Source organism: Scyliorhinus torazame, chromosome 3 (assembly GCF_047496885.1).
Source record: "Scyliorhinus torazame isolate Kashiwa2021f chromosome 3, sScyTor2.1, whole genome shotgun sequence".
NCBI classification, from domain to species: domain Eukaryota; kingdom Metazoa; phylum Chordata; class Chondrichthyes; order Carcharhiniformes; family Scyliorhinidae; genus Scyliorhinus; species Scyliorhinus torazame.
Genome location: NC_092709.1, coordinates 370368031 through 370386623, shown reverse-complemented (window position 1 = coordinate 370386623; position 18593 = coordinate 370368031).

The following is an 18593-nucleotide window of genomic DNA, read 5'->3' as shown; positions in this document are numbered from 1 at the left end:
TTCACTGTATTGAAGTTCATCAGCCTGGTGTCTGCCCATTTGGCCAACTTGTCAATGTCCCTCCAATGTCGCTCAGCATCATCCTCACAATTCACTATTCTCCCAAGCTTAGTATCATCTGCAAATTTAGAGATTTTGTCCTCAACAGCCATTTCTAAATCATTTATATATAAATCAGAAAAAGCAAGGGTCTAAAAGCTGAGCCCTGAGGAACACCATTTTCAACTCGTCTGTTTGAGAAATGCCCATCGATACCAGTCCTCTCATTCCTATCTGTTATGCTATCAAGGATCCATCAATCCCAAACATTTCCAATTTTATTCAGGGGATGTGGGTGTCACAGGCTGTGCCAGCATTTATTGCTAATCCCTAATTGTCAAATTAAGGATTAGCAATTAAGGGTTAATATTGCTCTGGGTCACATGTAGGCCAGACCAGGTAAGGATGGCAGATTTCCTTCACTAAAGGGTGAACCAGATGGGCATTTACCACAATCGGCAAGGGTTTCATGGTCATCTTTAGACATTTATAATTCCAGATTTTTATTGAATTCAATTCACCATCTGCCGTGACGAGATTTGAACCTTGGACCCCAGAGCATCACTCTGGCTCTCTGGTTTACTAGTCCAGTGACAATACCACTACGCCGCCACCTCTCCTCACATTTTCTAATCAACCTGCCATGTGGCACTGTATCAAATACTTTCTGAATGTCCAAATATACAACATCCAAGGCACTACCTTCATCTACTGCCTGTGCCACCTCGTCAAACAACTCAATTAAATTTGTCAGACATGACCTGCCCTTGACAAAGTCATGTTGACTGTCTAGTATTATCTTGTTTTTCTCTAAGTGTATATTTATCTCACCCCGTATTATGGCCTTCATCGGTTTTCCCATTGGAAAAACTGCTGAGAATGAGTTGAAAGGTGGAAGGTCGTGAATGGAGTGGAGTGATACCAAGGGGGAGTGTCATACTGTCATGTACCCAGGGCTTTATGTTAGAAGCGATACTGTCTCCAATTGATATAAAACGATCTGTAAGCAAATGTACAAATTGTGTGATGGAATCTGCAGTTTGTGGCACAATTGAGAGAATGTGTGTGAGCTGCTACTATTGTCCCTTTTATCGAATTCCACATAAGGGCAGCATGGTAGCATAGTGGTTAGCACAGTTGCTTTACAGCTCGAGGGTCCAGGTTCGATCCCCGGCTTGGGTCACTGTCTGTGTGGTGTCTGCATGTTCTCCCCGTGTCTGAGTGGGTTTCCTCCGGATGCTCCGGTTTCCTCGCACACTCCAAAGATGTGCAGGTTAGGTGGATTGGCCATGTTAAATTACCTTTAGTGACCAAAAAGGTTAAATTGGATTGGATTGGATTTGTTTATTGTCGCGTGTACCGAGATACAGTGAAAAGCAGCTCAACAAGTCATTTAGTACATGAAAAGAAAAGGAAATAAAAGAAAATACATAATAGGGCAACACAAGGTACACAATGTAACTACATAGACACCGGCATCGGGTGAAGCAAACAGGGTGTAGTGTTAATCAGGTCAGTCCATAAGAGGGTCATTTAGGAGTCTGGTAACAGCAGGGGAGAAGCTGTTTTTGAGTCTGTTTGTGCGTGTTCTCAGACTTTTGTATCTCCTGCCCGATGGAAGAAGTTGGAAGAGTGAGTAAGCTGGGTGGGAGGGGTCTTTGATTATACTGCCTGCTTTCCCCAGGCAGCGGGAGATGTAGATGGAGTCAATGGATGGGAGGCGGGTTCGTGTGATGGACTGGGCGGTGTTCACAACTCTCTGAAGTTTCTTGCGGTCCTAGGCCGAGCAGTTGCTATACCAGGCTGTGATGCAGCCCGATAGGAAGCTTTCTATGGTGCATCTGTAAAAGTTGGTAAGAGTTCATGTGGACATGCCGAATTTCCTTAGTTTCCTGAGGAAGTATAGGCGCTGTTGTGCTTTCTTGGTGGTAGCATCGACGTGGGTGGACCAGGACAGATTTTTGGTGATGAGTACCCCTAGGAATTTGAAACTGCTAACCATCTCCACCTCGGCCCCGTTGATGCAGACAGGGATGTGTACAGTACTTTGCTTCCTGAAGACAATGACCATCTCTTTAGTTTTGCTGACATTGAGGGAGAGATTGTTGTCGCTGCACCACTCCACTAGGTTCTCTATCTCCCTCCTGTATTCTGACTCGTCGTTATTCGAGATCCGGTCCACTATGGTCGTATCGTCAGCAAACTTGTAGCTGGAATTGGAACCAAATTTTGCCAAGCAGTCGTGTGTGTACAGGGAGTAGAGTAGGGGGCTAAGTACGCAGCCTTGCGGGGCCCCGGTATTGAGGACTATTGGGGAGGAGGTGCTGTTTATTCTTACTGATTGTGGTCTGTTGGTCAGAAAGTTGAGGATCCAGTTGCAGAGTGAGGAGCCAAGTCCTAGGTTTTGGAGCTTTGATATGAGCTTGGCTGGGATTATGGTGTTGAAGGCGGAGCTGTAGTCAATAAATAGGAGTCTGATGTAGGAGTCCATGTTGTCGAGATGTTCTAGGGATGAGTTTAGGACCAGGGAGATGGCGTCTGCTGTGGACCGGTTGCGGCGGTATGCAAATTGCAGTGGATCAAGGCGATCTTGGAGGTGATGCACTTAATGACCAACCTCTCGAAGCACTTCATTACGATTGAAGTCAGGGCCACCGGACGGTAGTCATTGAGGCAAGTTGCCTGGTCTTCTTTGGCACGGGTATGATGGTGGTCTTCTTGACGCAGGTGGGGACCTCTGAGTGGAGTAGGGACAGGTTAAAGATGTCTGCGAACACATCTGCCAGCTGGTCCGCGTAGGCTCTGAGTGCACGACGAGGGTTCCCGTTCGGACCCGTCGCCTTCCAAGGGTTCACTTTCAGGAAAGCCGATCTGACTTCAGAAGCTGTGATGGTGGGTATGGGCTGCTGGGGCACTCGACAGCGGATCGTTGCTTTCCTGCTCGAACAGAGCAAAGAATGCTGCCAGAGATACTGCTCGGCTTCGCTTTGTAGCCCGTTATGTTGTTTAGGCCTTGCCACAACCACTGACAGTCTGTAACGCTAGTCTGTGACTCTAGCTTGGTTTGATATTCATTTTTGGCATCTCGGATGGCTTTGCGGAGGTCGAACCTGGATTTCTTGTGTAGGTCAGGGTCACCTGACTTGAATGCCTCAGACCTGTCCTTCAGTAGGGAGTCAATCTCGCGATTGAGCCATGGTTTCCGGTTGGGGAACGCACGTACTGCTTTCTTTGGCACGCAGTCGTCCACACATTTGCTGATGAAGTCTGTGACGGTGGTGGCATACTCATTTAAGTTGGTCACTGAGTTCTTAAATATGGACCAGTCCACGATCTCTAAGCAGTCATGTAGGAGCTCTTCTGTTTCCTCGGACCTGCACTGCATGAACTTCTTCGCCAGATTATCTCGCTTGAGTTTCTGCTTGTTGAGGCACGATCAATTTGACTGGAGACAAAGTTGAATCCAAACTGAGGCTTTATTAGTGTCAGATGTGTGGCCTCCCACAGCAGCTGGCGAAATGGTTGCGAGCTGGAGGCCACGCATATTTATACCCCGTCTCCTGGACGGAGCTAGCATGCAGGGGCCACAGGTGAACCTGTAGTGCAGGTTCTACCGTACAATCTCTAATACCAGAACACAGTGGTTTACCACATTCACCCCCTGTTAAAATTGAGTCCGGCGGGGGTGGTGGACAACTAGATACAATTAGAAATTTTAATATTTACAGAGAGGCAAAAAACATGTCTCTTGGCATCCAGCGGGCCGGTCAGAGGTTCAGCCGGTCCAGTGCCTTGATGGTTCTTTGAGATCGGCGAAGTGGTAACGTCGATGTGGGCACTGTCGTGGTCGAAGTTGACTCCAGGAGCGTGCCGAAATCCTCTTCATCAACTGGGGTGGGCAGGGGGAGGACGGACGGTCCTAGGGGGGGTGATGGGAGTGGCGGGGGAGGGGAGGGTGGCGCCAGGGGCGACGGGGGTGGTGTGGGTGTGGAACCTGCTGGTGCCAGTTCCCTGAGGGAGACGGTATCCTGGCGGCCGTCGGGGAATGCCAAGTCGGCGTACTGGGGGTTTGCGTGGAACAAGTGTACCCTCTCCACCAACGGATCCGCCATGTGGAGCCGCACATGTTTACGGAGAAGCACGGTTCCCGGAGCTGGAAGCCAAGTTGGGAGCGATACTCCGGACTTCCTGGGGAAGGCAAAAAGACATTCATGTGGTGTACTGTTAGTAGCAGTGCAGAGTAATGAGCGAATGGAATGTAGTGCATCAGGGAGGACCTCTTGCCAGCGGGAGGCCGGGAGATTTCTGGACCGCACGTCCAGCTGGACGGCCCCTCCATACCGTCCCACTCTCCCTTTCTACCTGTCCGTTTCCCCGGGGGTTGTACCTCGTCATTCTGCTGGAGGCGATACCCCTGCTGAGCAGGAACTGACGCAGCTCATCGCTCATGAATGAGGATCCCCTGTCACTGTGGATGTAGACGGGGAAGCCGAACAGAGTGAAGATAGAATTAAGAGCTTTAATGACGGTGGCAGACGTCATGTCGGGGCATGGGATGTCGAAGGGAAACCGGGAGTATTCATCGATCACACTGAGGAAATATGTGTGTCGATCAGAGGAGGGGAGGGGGCCTTTGAAATCCACGCTGAGGCGTTCAAAGGGGCGGGAGGCCTTCACCAGCGGTGCGTGGTCCGGCCGGTAGAAGTGCGGCCTGCACTCCGCACGGACCTGGCAGTCCCTAGTGATTGTCCTTACTTCCCCGACGGAGTAGGGCAAATTTCGTGCCTTAATGAAATGGTACAACCGAGTGACCCCTGGTGACAAAAGCTGTCGTGTAGGGTCCGGAGTTGGTCTACTTGTGCGCTGGCACATGTACCTCGGGAGAGGGCGTCTGGGGGCTGGTTGAGTTTGACAGGGCGATACCTAATCTCGTCATTATAGGTGGAGAGCTCGATTCTCCACCGCAAAATTTTATCATTTTTGATCTTGCCCCGCTGTGTGTTGTTGAACATGAAGGCTACTGACCGTTGGTCCGTGAGGAGAGTAAATCTCCTGCCGGCCAGGTAATTCCTCCAATGTCGCACAGCCTCAACGATAGCCTGAGTCTCTTTTTCGACGGACGAGTGCCGAATTTCAGAGGCATGGAGGGTGCGGGAAAAGAATGCCACGGGCCTGCCTGCCTGGTTGAGGTGGCGGCCAGAGCGACGTCCAATGCGTCGCTTTCTACTTGGAAAGGAAGTGTTTTGTCTACAGCGTGCATTCCAGCTTTGGCAATATCAGCTCTGATCCGGGCGAAGGCCTGTTGGGTCTCAGCCGTCAGGGGGAAGTGAGTGGACTGTATGAGTGGGCGGGCCTTGTCTGCGTAGTTTGGGACCCACTGAACGTAATATGAGAAGAACCCCAGGCAGCATTTGAGGGCCTTGGGGCAGTGGGGGAGGGGGAGCTCCATGAGGGGGCGCATGCGGTTGGGATCGGGCCCCAGAACTCCGTTCTGGACCACGTCGCCGAGGATGGCTAAGCGGTTTCTGCCGAACACACACTTCTCCTTGTTATACGTGAGGTTGAGGAGAGTGGCGGTGTGGAGAAATTTAGCGAGGTTGGCGTCGTGGTCCTGCTGGTCATGGCCGCAGATGGTCACACTGTCTAGGTACGGAAACGTGGCCCGCAAACCGTACCGGTCGACCATTCGGTCCATCTCCCTATGGAAGACCGTAACCCCATTGGTGACGCCAAAGGGGACCCTAAGGAAGTGATATAGCCGGCCATCTGCCTCGAAGGCGGTGTGTGGATGGTCCGATTTACGGATGGGGAGCTGGTGGTAAGCGGATTTCAGGTCCACCGTTGAGAAGACCCGGTACAGTGCAATCTGGTTAACCATGTCAGATATGCATGGGAGGGGGTACGCATCGAGCTGCGTGTACCTGTTGATGGTCTGGCTGCAGTCCACGACCATTCGGTTTTTCTCCCCAGATATAACCACTACCACTTGAGCTCTCCAGGGGCTGTTTCTGGCCCCGATGATGCCTTTCCGAAGCAACCGCTGGACCTCAGACCTGATGAAGGCCTTATCCTGGGTGCTGTACCGTCTGCTCCTGGTGGCGACGGGTTTGCAATCTGGAGTTAGATTGGCAAAGAGGGAAGAGGGGTCAACCTTTAGGGTCGCGAGGCCGCACACAGTGAGGGGTGGTATTGGTCCACCGAATTTAAGGGTCAGGCTCTGGAGATTACACTGGAAGTCCAGGCCGAGGATAAGTGCAGCGCAGACCTTAGGGAGGATGTAGAGGCGAAAGCCATGGAACTCTACGCCTTGGACCGTGAGCGTGACTGTGCAGTACCCCCGGATCGCTACATGATGGGATCCGGAGACCAGGGAGATTTTTTGATTGGTAGGGTGTACCTTAAGGGAGCAGCGCCTTACTGTATTTGGGTGTACAAAGCTCTCGGTGTTCCCGAAGACCAGTAGGCAGGAGGTCACATGGCCGGTGACTTTCACGCTGGTGGATGCGTTGGTCAGGTTATGTGGTCGAGACTGGTCGATTGCCATGGATGCGAGCCGTGGATGAGGGTCGGGTAGTGAGGCAGCCGTTGAGTTGAGGTCCTGGAACGCCGTTGGTGTCCATGTGCTGCGGGGTGGACAAGATGGCGGTGCCCGGAGATCCTGGGGGTTACAAAATGGCGCCGCCCATGGAACGCACGTGTTGCTCGGAGGAGAAGATGGCGGCGCCCATTGGTCGCACATAACCTGGGGCGGAGAGGAGGATGGCAGCGCCCATTGTCCATGACCGGGGAGGGTGGGGGCGACCGCGGCCGCTGAGCGGGCCTGGCACACCGCAGCGAAGTGGCCCTTCTTCCTGCAGGCCTTACAAAGGCAGCGCGGGCCGGGCAGTGTTCGCGGGGGTGTTTTTGCTATCAAGTCATCTCTCTGCCTTCTTTGCTCCAGTGAGAAAAGCCCTAGCTCCCTCAACCTTTCTTCATACGACATGCCCTCCAGTCCAGGCTGCATCCTGGTAAATCTCCTCTGTACCCTCTTCAAAGCATCCACACCCTTCCTGTAATGAGGCAACCAGAACTGGACAGAATATTCCAAGGGTGGTCTAACTAGAGTTTTATAAAGCTGCAGCAAAACCTCTTAAACTCAATGCCCCTGTTAATGAAAGCCAACACACCATACACCTTCTTAACAACCCTATCAACCTGGGTGGTAACTTTGAGGGATCTATGTACGTGGACCGCAAGATCGCTCTGTTCCGCCACACTTCCAAGAATCCTGCCTTTAACCCTGTATCCAGCATTCAAATTTGACCTTCCAAAATGAATCACTTCACATTTATCTAGGTTGAACTCCATCTGTCACTTCTCAGCCCATCTCTGCATCCTGTCAATGTCCTGTTGTAGGAATCCTGCAGGAATTTTATAGGTTTCTATTAGATCCTCCCTCATCCTTCTGAACTCCAGCGAATAATCCTAATTGGCTCACTCTCTCCTCATACGTCAATTCACCATCCCAGGAATCAGTCTGGTAAACTTTTGCTGCACTCCCTCAAGAGCAAGAGCATCGTTCCTCAGATAAAGAGACCAAAACTCCACACAATATTGTAGGTGTGGCCTCACCAAGGCCCTGTATAATTGCAGCAAGACATCCCTGCTCCTTTACTCGAATCCTCTCGCATTGAAGACCAACATACCATTATCCTTCTTTTCCACCTACTGCTCCTGCCTGCTCAGCTTCAGTGACTGGTGTTCGAGGACACCCAGGTCTCTTTGCACATTCCTCTCTCAATCTATGGCCATTCGGATGATAATCTGCCTTACTGGCTTTGCTGCCAAAGTGGATAACCTCAAATTTATTCAAATTAAACTTCATCTGCCATTCATTTGCCCGCTCACTCCAATTTGTCCAAATCATACTGCATCTCTGCATCCTCCTCACAGCTCACCCTCCACCCAAGTTTGTGTTCTTTGTAAATTTGGATATGTGACAATTAGTTCCCTCATCTCAATCATGAATATATATTGTGAATCAAGTCTAATAGTGAGTAATTGTTTGTGCCCTACGCAGAGGAATTATCCAAACCACATCAGCATTTTACTGGAGCTGGAGGGCGAGGATTTAATATTGGACCTCAGCAGAAAGATGTAAGTAAACCTCGCTTTGTGTGACAAAGGACACGGCATGAATTTTCACTGTGCCTTGTGGATGGATTTCATTCCTAATTCCTCTTTCATATTTAATGGAAAGGTATCTTGTACAGAAGCTGAACAATAGAATAGTGTTTTGCTCTGTACCAGTTTAAAATGCATACTGTAGCTGGCCTCGGAGTTTGTCACAGAATCAATGCACAGAATGATGCCATTCTGCCCTTGTACCTGAGCATGGTTATTTTATAGAAGCTGCTCCATCATCCCCACTCTCCTGCTTATTCCTCACACCCCTGGAAATGTTCCCCTTCAGGCATTTGTCCAATTCATTTTGAATGTCACCATTGAACCACCTTTCTGGAAGTATCTCCCAGGTCTCACTTTTTTGGTGTCCCTTTGCTTGTTTCTGAAATACTTCAAATAGCAAAGAAAAGTACAGCACAGGAACAGGCCCTTCGGCCCTCCAAGCCCGTGCCGACCATGCTGCCGGACTAAACTGCAATCTTCTACACTTCCGTATTCCTCTATTCCCATCCTATTCATATATTTGTCAAGATGCCCCTTAAATGTCACTATCGTCCCTGCTTCCACCACCTCCTCTGGTAGCGAGTTCCAGGGACCCACTGCCCTCTGTGTAACAAACGTGCCTCGTACATCTACTCTAAACCTTGCCCCTCACACCTTAAACCTATGCCCCCTAGTAATTGACCCCTCTACCCTGGGGAAAAGCCTCTGACTATCCACTCTGTCTATGCCCCTCATAATTTTGTAGACCTCTATCAGGTTGCCCCTCAACCTCTGTCGTTCCAGTGAGAAGCCCTGAGACTTACTACTGTTCTGTTTTATTGCAACATTATAAGTCTTTTCTTTCAATCTTATATTATCCTTAACTTCCTGAGTGAAATACAGATGGGTATTTCTCTGTCTTCACTTGTTTTTCGGTGCAATGTATTTTTTGAATTGTTTCGTTGTCTGTTTCCCACCATTCATATACCTGCTTGCCCTTTAACCTACTTACCAAATACGCTCGGCCACTTCTCCCCTTATTCCTATGTAATTGGTTTTGTTTAAGTTTAAGATTCTTGTTTGCAATCGGAGTATATCATTTTCAAACTTAACCTGGGATTCAATTGTATTATGATCACTCTTTCCCAGTGGATCATTGACCTCATTATTAATTAACTCTGCTTGATTGCACAGGGGCTGGTTAGCACACTGGGCTAAATCGCTGGCTTTTAAAGCAGACCAAGGCAGGCCAGCAGCGCGGTCCGATTCCTGTATCAGCCTCCCCGAATTGGCGCAAGAATGTGGCGACTAGGGGCTTTTCACAGTAACTTCATTGAAGCCTACTTGTGACAATAAGCGATTTTCATTCATTTTCATTTCAGTAGTCAATCAAAATATTTCATGTTCTAGTCGGTTCCACCACGTATTCCTCGAAGAAACTTTGATGACAGAATTCTACAAACTTGTCTTTGAAATTGTTCAGGCTAGATCGAATGTGTCAGTTTATATGAAAATGAAAGTCATCTTTCATTGTGTGCCTATTTCCACGAAACACCCAGACTTATTTATCCTTCAGCGTTCACAACTGCCGTACCTGTTCGAGGCTCTTGCATGACTCAAAACCCTGCGAATACTGGGAAACCTGCTATGAAGACTAAGGCAATGATACATTGCCAGCTTGGCTGCTCCTGAATAATTGTCCTTCTGAAAATGAATTTCCAGCACCTAGATCATTACGAGTACTGGAGAGTGCCATCCAGCGAGGGCCTCCAGAATGACTGAGCTGCACTCTACACAGTCTCACACAACAAAGTGGGGCTACCTTGAAACCTGATGAAGTGCAGGAGGTTGTGTTCACCTCGAAGGATGCGGAGGGGGAGGACACTGTACAGCTGAAGTCAGAAAACTGGAGCAGTGCTCTTGGCAGGTTCCCAAGTGGGAGGTGGCGGTTTAATGGTAATGTCTTCGGACAAGTAAGCCAGAGGCCCAGGGGCCCTGGGGACATGGGTTCAAATCTCACCAAGGTAGCTGGCGCAATTTAATTTCACCGAATAAATCTGGAATTTAAGAAAAAGCTCGTGGCAATAAAGGTGACCATGAAACCCTTGTCGATTGTTGTAAAAACCCATCTGGTTCACTAATGTCCTTCAGGGAAGGAAATCTGCCGTCTTTACCCGGCCTGGCCTACATGTGACTCCAGACCCACAGCAATGTGGTTGACTCTGAAATGCCCTCTGAAATGGCCGAGCCAACCACTCAGTTGTATCAAAACTGCTATAAAGTCTATGAAAAGGAATTGCATTGGACTGATCACCTGTCATCGACTGAGGCCCCAGAAACAACCACGGAAAACCCAGCCCGGTCTAGTCTATAAAACCCTGTGACCAACATCTGGGGGCTTGTGTCAAAGTTGGGAGAGCTGTCTCACAGACTAATCAAGCAGCCTGACATAGTCACACTCACAGAATCATACCTTACAGGCAACGTCCCAGACACCACCATTCCTGGGTATGTCCTGTCTCACTGGCAGCACAGACCCAGCAGAGGTGGCGGCACAGCGGTACACAGTCAGGAAGGAGTTGCCCTGGGAGTCCTCAACGTTGACTCTGAGGGCAGCACGGTGGCGCATGTGGTTAGCACTGCAGTCTCGCGGCGCCGAGGTCCCAGGTTCGATCCTGGCTCTGGGTCACTGTCCGTGTGGAGTTTGCACATTCTCCCCGTGTCTGCGTGGGTTTCGCCCCCACAACCCAAAGGTGTGCAGGGTAGGTGGAATCGACACGCTAAATTGCCCCTTAATTGGAAAAAATGAATTGGGTATTCTAAAGTTATTAAAAAAACATGGACCCTGGACCCCATGAAGTCTCATGGCTTGAGGTTAAACATGGGAAAGGAAACCTCCTGCTGATTACCACGTACCGGCCACCATCAGCTGATGAATCGATTCTCCTCCATGTTGAACACCACGTGGAGGAAGCACTGAGGGTGGCAAGGGCACAGAGTGGCCCGTCTTCACATTGAGGAAACCCTCCATCGTGCTGTGTGCCACGACCACCGTGCTAAATGGGATAGACTTCGAACAGATCTAGCAACTCAAGACGGGGCATCCACGAGCCACTGAAGGGCCATCAGCAGCAGCAGAATTGTGTTCAACCCCAATCTGTAACCTCATGGCCCGGCATATCCCCCACTCCACCATTACCACCCAGTCAGGGGATCAACCCCGGTTCAATGAAGAGTGCAGGAGAGCATGGCAGGAGCATAGAATCATAGAACTCCTATTGTTCAGAAGGAGGCCATTCGGCCCATCGGGTCTGTACTAACCCTCTGAAAGAGCACCGTACATAGACCCACTATCCACCCCCCCCCCCCAACTCCGTAATCCGATAACCCCAACCAACCTACACACCCCTGGACACGGGGAGAACATGGAAACTCCACACAGACAGCGACCCAAGGCCGGAATTGAACCCATGTTTCTGGCGCTGTGAGGCAGTAGTGTGAACCACTTTGCCGCCGTACAGCACCAGGCACACCAGTGGATCTCAGGAACCAGATTTGAAGCATCAATTGGTTAACTGGCAACCAGTGGGTTGGCCTGGGACAGTGTTCTGCCTGACAACGATCAGTGATTGGCTCCTGCGTGATGCTTTTTGAGAGAACTGGGCAGAACCGTTTAGACCTTGAAAGTGAAAGAGACGCTCTCGTTCTCTCTCTCTGAATTCTCCCTCTGTGTACCCGAACAGGCGCCGGAATGTGGCGACTCGGGGCTTTTCACAGTAACTTCACTGCAGTGTTAATGTAAGCCGACTTGTGACACTAAAGATTATTAAAATTAAAATTATTGTTCTGAAAGCAGTGCATTCCGGGCACAACCTTTGCTGAGTCAACATGGTTTTGTGAAAGGGAAATCATGTTTAACAAATTTATTCGAATTCTTTGAAGGAGTAACCTGTGCTGTAGATAAAGGGAAACATGTGGATGTACTGCACTTAGATTTCCAGCAGGCATTTGATAAGGTGCCACATCATAATGTTATTGCGGAAAATAAAAGGCTATCGTGTCGGGGGAACCATATTGGCATGGATAGAACATTGGTTGGATAAGAGGAAAGTGAGAGTCGACACAAATGGGTCCTTATCAAGTTGGCAAGATGCAACGAGTGGTGTTCCATGGGGATCAGTGATCCAATGACTTGGATGACGGGGCTGAAGGGATGGCTGCTAAATCTGCTGATGACAAAGATAGGTCGGAAAGTAAATTGTGAAGAGGACATAAAGAGGCCACAAACTGACATAAGTGGGGTATGTGAGTGGGAAGAAACTTTGGCAAATGGAGTACATTGTGGGCAAATGTGAAATTGGCCATTTTGGCAGGAAGAATAAAAAAGAAGCGAATGATCTAAACAATGATAGATTGCAGAGCTCGAAGGTGCAGAGGGATCTGGGTGTCCTTGTGCATGAATCACAAAAGGCTGGTTACAGGTACAGCAAGTCATTAGGAATGTTAGTAGAAAGTTTTCATTTATTATGAGGCAAACTGAATACATAGAAGCAGAGAAAATAGGAGCAGGAGGAGGCCATTTGCCCATCCAGCCTGCTCCACGATTGATTATGATTATGGCGGATCGGTGAGTATAAAGTAACTCACTGGGGGATTCATGGCCTAGTCTCCAGGGAGCAGTCTTGGAGGGCGGAGCTGTGAGTATAAAGTAACTCACCTCGGGATTGGCGGCCTAGTCTCCAGGGTGCACTCTGAGGGCAGAGCAGTGAGAAGAAAGTAACTCACCTCGGGATTGGCGGCCTAGTCTCCACGGAGCAGACTCAGAGGGCGGAGCAGTGAGTATAAAGTAACTCACCTTGGGATTAGCGGCCTAGTCTCCAGGGAGCAGACACGGAGGGCGGATCGGTGAGTATAAAGTAACTCACCTCGGGATTGGCAGCCTAGTCTCCAGGGAGCAGTCTTGGAGGGCGGAGCTGTGAGTATAAAGTAACTCACCTCGGGATTGGCGGCCTAGTCTCCAGGGAGCGGTTTGTTCTGGGCGGAGTGGTGGGTATAAAATAACTTACCTCGGGGATTCGAGGCCTTGTTTCCATGGAGCAGTCTCGGAGGGCAGAGCAGGGAGTATAAAGTAACTCACCTCGGGATTGGCGGCATTGTTTCCAGGGAGCGGTTTGTTCTGGGCGGAGTGGTGGGTATAAAATAAATTACCTCGGGGATTCGAGGCCTTGTTTCCATGGAGCAGTCGCGGAGGGCAGAGCAGGGAGTATAAAGTAACTCACCTCGGGATTGGCGGCATTGTTTCCAGGGAGCGGTTTGTTCTGGGCGGAGTGGTGGGTATAAAGTAACTTACCTCGGGGATCCAAGGCCTTGTTTCCAGGGAGCAGTCTCAAAAGGCGGAGTGGTGAGTATAAAGTAACTCACCTCGGAGATTCATGGCCTAGTCTCCAGGGAGCAGTCTTGGAGGGAGCAGTATCAGAGGGGTGGGTATAAAGTAACTCACCTCAGCGATTCACGGCCTAGTCTCCAGTGAGCAGTCTCGGAGGGCGGAGTGGTGAGTATCAAGGAACTCACCTCGGGGATTTGAGGCCTTGTTTCCAGGGAGCAGTCTGGGAGAGCGGAGCAGTGAGAATAAAATAATTCAGCGCATGGATTCAAGGCCTAGTCTCCAGGGAGCAGTCTCGGAGGGCGGAGTGGTGAGTATTAAGGAACTCACCTCGGGGATTCATGGCCTAGTCTGCAGTGAACAGTCTCGGAGCGCGGAGCAGTGAGTATTAAGGAACTCGCCTCGGGGATTCACGGCCTTGTCTCCAGGGAGCATTCTCGGAGAGCGGTGCAACGGAGTGGTGAGTATTAAGTGCTGCAGCTGTATGATGTGGGAGCTGGGCAAGCGATGTGCTGTAGCTGTATGATGTGGGAGCTGGGCAAGCGATGTGCTGTAGCTGTATGATGATGTGGGAGCTGGGCAGGCGATGTGCTGTAGCTGTGTGATGTGGGAACTGTGCAGGTGATGTGTTGTAGCTGTATGATGTGGCAGCTGGGCAGGCGATGCCCTGCAGCTGTATGATGTGGGAGCTGGGCAGGTGATGTGCTGTAGCTGTGTGATGTGGGAGCTGGTCAGGCGATGTGCTGTAGCTGTGTGATGTGGGACCTGGGCAGGCGATGTGCTGTCGCTGTATGATGTGGGAACTATGCAGGTGATGTGTTGTAGCTGTATGATGTGGCAGCTGGGCAGGCGATGCCCTGCATCTGTATGATGTGGGAGCTGGGCAGGCGATGTGTTGTAGCTGTATGATGTGGGAGCTGGGCAGGCGATGCCCTGCAGCTGTATGATGTGGGAGCTGGGCAGGTGATGTGCTGTAGCTGTGTGATGTGGGAGCTGGGCAGGCGATGGGCTGTAGCTGCATGATGTGGGAGCTGGGCAGGCGATGCCCTGCAGCTGTGTGATGTGGGAGCTGGGCAGGCGATGTGCTGTTGCTGTGTGATGTGGGAGCTGGGCAGGCGATGTGCTGTAGCTGTATGATGTGGGAGCTGGGCAGGCGATGTGCTGTAGCTGTATGATGTGGGAGCTGGGCAGGCGATGTGCTGTAGCTGTGTGATGTGGGAACTGGGCAGGCGATGTGCTGTAGCTGTGTGATGTGGGAGCTGGGCAGGCGATGTGCTGTAGCTGTGTGATGTGGGAGCTGGGCAGGCGATAGGCTGTAGCTGTATGATGTGGGAGCTGGGCAGGCGATGTGCTCTAGCTGCATGATGTGAGAGCTGGGCAGGCGATGTGCTGTAGCTGTAAGATGTGGGAGCTGTGCAGGCGATGTGCTACAGCTGTGTGATGTGGGAGCTGGGCAGACGATGCCCTGCAGCTTTATGATGTGGGAGCAGGGCAGGCGATGTGCTGCAGCTGTGTGATGTGGGAGCTGGGCAGGCGATGTGCTGTAGCTGTGTGATGTGGGAGCTGGGCAGGCGATGTGCTGTAGCTGTATGATGTGGGAGCTGGGCAGGCGATGTGCTGCAGCTGTGTGATGTGGGAGCTGGGCAGGCGATGTGCTGTAGCTGTGTGATGTGGGAGCTGGGCAGACGATGCCCTGCAGCTTTATGATGTGGGAGCAGGGCAGGCGATGTGCTGCAGCTGTGTGATGTGGGAGCTGGGCAGGCGATGTGCTGTAGCTGTGTGATGTGGGAGCTGGGCAGGCAATAGGCTGTAGCTGTATGATGTGGGAGCTGGGCAGGCGATGCGCTGCAGCTTTATGATGTGGGTGCTGGGCAGGTGATGTGCTGTAGTTGGATGATGTGGGAGCTGGGCAGGCGATGTGCTGCAGCTGTATGATGTGGGAGCTGGGCAGGCGATGTGCTGTAGCTGTGTGATGTGGGAGCTGGGCAGGCGATGTGCTGCAGCTGTGTGATGTGGGAGCTGGGCAGACGATGCCCTGCAGCTTTACATGTGGGAGCAGGGCAGGCGATGTGCTGCAGCTGTGTGATGTGGGAGCTGGGCAGGCGATAGGCTGTAGCTGTATGATGTGGGAGCTGGGCAGGCGATGCGCTGAAGCTGTGTGATGTGGGAGCTGGGCAGGCGGTGTGCTGTAGCTGTATGATGTGGGAGCTGGGCAGGCGATGTGCTGTAGCTGTATGATGTGGGAGCTGGGCAGGCGATGTGCTGAAGCTGTGTGATGTGGGAGCTGGGCAGGCGATAGGCTGTAGCTGTATGATGTGGGAGCTGGGCAGGCGATGCGCTGCAGCTTTATGATGTGGGTGCTGGGCAGGTGATGTGCTGTAGTTGGATGATGTGGGAGCTGGGCAGGCGATAGGCTGTAGCTGTATGATGTGGGAGCTGGGCAGGCGGTGTGCTGTAGCTGTGTGATGTGGGAGCTGGGCAGGCGATGTGCTGTAGCTGTATGATGTGGGAGCTGGTCAGCCGATGTGTTGTAGCTGTGTGATGTGGGAGCTGGGCAGGCGATGTGCTGTTGCTGTGTGATGTGGGAGCTGGGCAGGCGATGTGCTGTTGCTGTGTGATGTGGGAGCTGGGCAGGCGGTGTGCTGTAGCTGTGTGATGTGGGAGCTGGGCAGGCGATGCGCTGCAGCTTTATGATGTGGGTGCTGGGCAGGTGATGTGCTGTAGCTGTATGATGTGGGAGCTGGGCAGGCGATGTGCTGTAGCTGTGTGATGTGGGAGCTGGGCAGGCGATGTGCTGTAGCTGTATGATGTGGGAGCTGGTCAGCCGATGTGTTGTAGCTGTGTGATGTGGGAGCTGGGCAGGCGATGTGCTGTTGCTGTGTGATGTGGGAGCTGGGCAGGCGATGTGCTGTAGCTGTATGATGTGGGAGCTGGGCAGGCGATGTGCTGTCGCTGTATGATGTGGGAGCTGGGCAGGCGATGTGCTGTAGCTGTGTGATGTGGGAGCTCGGCAGGCGATGTGCAGTTGCTGTAAGATGTGGGAGCTGGGCAGGCGATGTGCTGTAGCTGTGTGATGTGGGAGCTGGGCAGGCGATGTGCTGTAGCTGTATGATGTGGGAGCTGGGCAGGCGATGTGCTCTAGCTGCATGATTTGGGTGCTGGGCAGGCGATGCGCTGCAGCTGTATGATGTGGGAGCTGGGCAGGCGATGTGCTGAAGCTGTATGATGTGGGAGCTGGGCAGGCGATGTGCTGTAGCTGTATGATGTGTGAGCTGGGCAGGCGATGTGCTGTAGCTGTATGATGTGGGAGCTGGGCAGGCGATGTGCTGTCGCTGTGTGATGTGGGAGCTGGGCAGGCGATGTGCTGTAGCTGTATGATGTGGGAGCTGGGCAGACGATGTGCTGTAGCTGTATGATGTGGGAGCTGGGCAGGCGATGTGCTGTCGCTGTGTGATGTGGGAGCTGGGCAGGCGATGTGCTGTAGCTGTATGATGTGGGAGCTGGGCAGGCGATGTGCTGTAGCTGTGTGATGTGGGAGCTGGGCAGGCGATGTGCTGTAGCTGTATGATGTGGGAGCTGGGCAGGCGATGTGCTGTAGCTGTGTGATGTGGGAGCTGGGCAGGCAATAGGCTGTAGCTGTATGATGTGGGAGCTGGGCAGGCGATGTGCTCTAGCTGCATGATGTGGGAGCTGGGCAGGCGATGTGCTGTAGCTGTAAGATGTGGGAGCTGTGCAGGCGATGTGCTACAGCTGTGTGATGTGGGAGCTGGGCAGACGATGCCCTGCAGCTTTATGATGTGGGAGCAGGGCAGGCGATGTGCTGCAGCTGTGTGATGTGGGAGCTGGGCAGGCGATGTGCTGTAGCTGTATGATGTGGGAGCTGGGCAGGCAATGCCCTGTAGCTGTGTGATGTGGGAGCTGGGCAGGCGATGTGCTGCAGCTGTTTGATGTGGGTGCTGGGCAGACAATGTGCTGTAGCTGTGTGATGTGGGAGCTGGGCAGGCGATGTGCTGTCACTGTGTGATGTGGGAGCTGGGCAGGCGATGTGCTGTAGCTGTGTGATGTGGGAGCTGGGCAGGCGATGTGCTGCAGCTGTATGATGTGGGAGCTGGGCAGGCAATGTGCTGTAGCTGTATGATGTGGGAGCTGGGCAGGCGATGTGCTGCAGCTGTATGATGTGGGTGCTGGGCAGGCGATGCCCTGCAGCTGTATGATGTGGGAGCTGGGCAGGCGATGTGCTGCAGCTGTTTGATGTGGGTGCTGGGCAGACGATGTGCTGTAGCTGTGTGATGTGGGAGCTGGGCAGGCGATGTGCTGCAGCTGTTTGATGTGGGTGCTGGGCAGACGATGTGCTGTAGCTGTGTGATGTGGGAGCTGGGCAGGCGATGTGCTGCAGCTGTTTGATGTGGGTGCTGGGCAGGCGATGTGCTGTCGCTGTATGATGTGGGAGCTGGGCAGGCGATATTGTGCAGCTGTATGATGTGGGAGTTGGTCAATCTCATTCCGAGCTGCAGTGACGACATCTGCAGCAAGTGTTGGTTGCTTGAGGAATTTCAGCTCAGAGTTGATGAGCTGGAGTCTGAGCTTCAGACACTGCGGCACAGCAGGGTGGGGGAGAGTTACCTGGACGCTTTGCTTCAGGAGGCAGCCACACTCCTTTGGTTAGTACCTCAAATTCGGTCAGTGGTCAGGGACAGAGAGTGTGATTCTAAGTGAGGCAGGTAGAGGGATCCTGAATTCAGGGACGGAGGAGCCTCAGATCTTGACCTTGTCCAACAGGTACGAGGTACATGCTCCCTGTGTGGATGAGGAAATGGGCTCGAGGGAAGATGAGCTAGCCGACCACTGCACCATGGTACAGAAGGCCATTCAAGTGGTGGGAGCAAAAAGACAAGTAGTAGTTGTGGGGGATTCTATAATTAGGGGGATAGATAACATCCTTTGTAAGCAGAATTGAGAGTCCCACATGGTATGTTGCCTGCCCGGTGCCAGGGTGATGGTCATCTCTAACATGCTGGATAGTATA